We start from the raw sequence: 3,192 nt of genomic DNA on the forward strand, positions 1-3,192 counted from the left end.
TCTTCGTCAGCGCTTTCCATCTACGGAGCTCTGGGAGGAATAACACGCTGGTGGCAACGTTGAAGACGAAGATGGCGATGCACAATCTTAAGGAGGGAGCAATGTCACACCTAACCAGCGGATTAGTGTGTCCTAGAGCTGGCTGGTGGGCCCAGCCAGCTGGCCAGACAAGTGGCTTGTGTGTGTGACGATAAAGGATGGCCGCCTATGGCCGTGAGGGTTATGCGTGCGTTGACACTTCTTGTATCTGAATCCTTCCTCTGCAATCCATCCCTCCTTCTTCCTCTCCAAGTCACTCTCTCCTCTCGTCCCCGATCTGGATCCCCTTCTCCTCTCTTCCTTCCTGGGGTGTTACATGGAGAGGATGAAGTCCGACAAGAATTGACCCGACCTGTCGGGCAGAAGCCACCGAAGAGGATGACCTCCGTCAAGAATTCAGCCGACCCGCCCCAGGTGGCCCTCTAGCCGGATCCGCTCCTCCGGCAAGAACCCCTTCCCGAGCACGACCACGCTTCCCCGAGCAGGACGGCGAGCACGAGATCATCAGAGAGGATGAACTCGGTCAATTCATCCATCCGCAAGCTTCAGCGAGATCGGCGGAGCTGCGTTCGGAAAGAGCTCAACCAGATGCAAGCCCGGCGAGCTCCGGCGAGGTGCATGAGTGAGGTCGGCTGGCTTCAAAATCCGTCAAGGTTGGTGCAAGAAGAGGACGGGGAGCTCCGGCAAGGTTAGTGCGAGGAGGTTCCTCCAGCAAGGTGCGTGCATGCTTTTTCTGGGAATTTATTTGTCTTCGGGAAGAAGCTAGCTTCGGCGGATTTAGGCCTGATTTGGTTGAGGCAAGGGCTCTACTTGTTTTAGATGTGCATAGCCACCAGTCCTTCGTGCCCAGCACCTCCGCTGGACTGGCTTCCCCACCCAGACGAAGAGGGCGCCGGGGCGGAGCAATCGGTTCACCTCGAGCAGCAGCAGCTTGCCTCCCTGGATGTGGCACGGCACCGCGTGTAGTGCGCGAGCATGAACTGCAGAGATGGTCGGAGTTATATTGATCAGTAGTTTCTACACTATGCTTTGTGAAATATCTCTATTATGTGTCATGTGGGGCACGTCTTACAGACGTGGGCCGCGCGGCCAGGAGCAGCCGACGGCCGCATCAGGCAAGGCGCAGGCTGGACAGGAGTCCTGATCCGGGCACATTAGTTCCTAGACTAGTTTGTTTCGTATAGGTTTCTAGTTTGTTATTAGCCCATGGGGCCTTTATATATCAGATAGTTAGCACCCTTTAGGGACAAGCAATAAAGTTATTTCCTTCTATCTTCTCCTCCCGCATCATAGAGCAGCCAGGCAAAAACCCTAGCGCTCCTATCCACCGCGACTACGAACTACGTAGTCGAGGCCCTGCTGTCTTGGGCACCGAGGCCCTTGACAACTTGGTATCAGGTTCCAGGCGATCCTCCTCCTCGTCCACGCTCCATCCGCCGGCCGCTTTCCCCCCTGTGTCCGCGCCCAGCTCCCCGACATCGCCACAATCCGCTGCCGCCTCGGTCACTTCCGGCATGGCAGAACCGACCACCGCGGATCTGGCTAAGATGATCGAGGCCTTGACGGCCACGGTGACGTCCCTGCAGTCGGCCGTCACCGCACTCCAGAAGGACAAGTCCTCCTCCTCGTCCAGCGCTGACGCCGCCCATGATGGGCAGCACCACAATGATCGGCCGCCCAGGTTCCAGAAGATGGACTTCCCCAAGTTCGACGGCAAGTCTGATCCGCTCGCCTTCATCAACAGATGCGAGTCCTTCTTCCATCAACAACGGATCGCCGAGGAGGAGAAGGTGTGGATGGCGTCCTACAATCTCGAGGGTCCTGCCCAACTATGGTATATGCAGGTCCAGCGCGACGAGGGCACACCTCCGTGGCGCCGCTTCTCCGAGCTGCTCAATCTCCGCTTCGGGCCACCGCTGCGCGCTAACCCGCTGGGCGAACTAATGGCGTGCAAACGCACGACGTCCGTCGTCGACTTCCAGGAGCGGTTTGAGGCACTCCTTCCCCGGGCAGGCACCTTATCCGAGACACAGAAAGTGCAGATCTTCACCGCGGGACTCCAGCCACCCCTCAGCCTCGACGTGGAGATCCATAACCCACAGTCCCTCGCCGTCGCCATGAGCCTCGCCCGCAAATTGGAGCTGCGCGACCAGTGCGCGCTTTCCGCCGCACCACCAGTGCGTTTTCCACAGAAGGGCATCCTGCCGACACCAGGACCACGCCTCGCGCCCCCCGCTTCGGCCCCACCAGCCGCACCTCAGCAGGGCCACAATCTGCCGGACGGACGCCCAATCAAGCGTCTCTCCCAGACAGAGATGGAGGAACGCCGTCGCCTGGGCCTTTGCTTCAACTGTAACGAGAAGTTTGGCAGGGGCCACAACCGCGTGTGCCAACGCATCTTTCTCCTCGACTTAGCGCCGGACGACGACGACGACGACGCGGCCTCCGCCACTATTGATGCATCGCGGGCCGACCCTCAAATCTCGCTCCACGCGATCGCCGGCGTGCGCACGAGTGAAACCATGCAGATGCAGATTACTCTCGGAGGTGTCTCCCTCCTCGCCCTGATCGATTCAGGCTCCACCCACAACTTCATCGCCGAAGAGGCGGCCGCTCGTGCTACGTTACCGCCCCCCACCACAGAGAAGATGCGCGTCACGGTGGCCAACGGCGAGCGCGTTCCGTGCCAGGGCGCGTACCGCGTCGTGCCCTTCCGCATCGGCCACGAGGAGTTCGCGGAGGATTTCCTCGCCTTGCCGCTCGCGGGCTACGACATCGTCCTGGGCACGCAGTGGCTGGCGTCGCTCGGACCGATCCTGTGGGATTTCCGAGCCCTCTCCATGACATTCTGGCGGCGGGGCCATCGGGTGTGCTGGCACGGCATTGCAGGACCGGACGGGCCAGCCCTAAAATCATGCAGCGGCCGCGACTTCCTGGACGCCATCATCACCGAGTTCGACGGCATCTTCGCCGACCCCTCCGGCGTGCCACCGCCCCGCAGCCGCGATCACAGCATCACCCTGCTACCTGGTTCCGCCCCGGTGGCCGTCCGTCCGTATCGATACCCGGCCGCGCACAAGGACGAGCTGGAGCGTCAGTGCGCCGCCATGCTCGCCCAAGGTATTATCCGTGCGAGTTGTTCCGCATTCTCGT

The 3,192-nt window shown here is 60.6% G+C and overlaps 1 long non-coding RNA gene across 1 annotated transcript; it reads left to right on the top strand.

Moving 5' to 3' along the window:
• The first annotated feature begins 236 nt into the window (after positions 1-236).
• Positions 237-1,061, top strand: LOC119354247. Its single transcript, XR_005170737.1, has 2 exons — positions 237-755; positions 859-1,061. It is a non-coding gene; the product is annotated as an uncharacterized LOC119354247 (long non-coding RNA).
• The last annotated feature ends 2,131 nt before the right edge of the window (positions 1,062-3,192 follow it).

This window comes from Triticum dicoccoides, chromosome 2A (genome assembly GCF_002162155.2).
Source record: "Triticum dicoccoides isolate Atlit2015 ecotype Zavitan chromosome 2A, WEW_v2.0, whole genome shotgun sequence".
NCBI lineage: Eukaryota > Viridiplantae > Streptophyta > Magnoliopsida > Poales > Poaceae > Triticum > Triticum dicoccoides.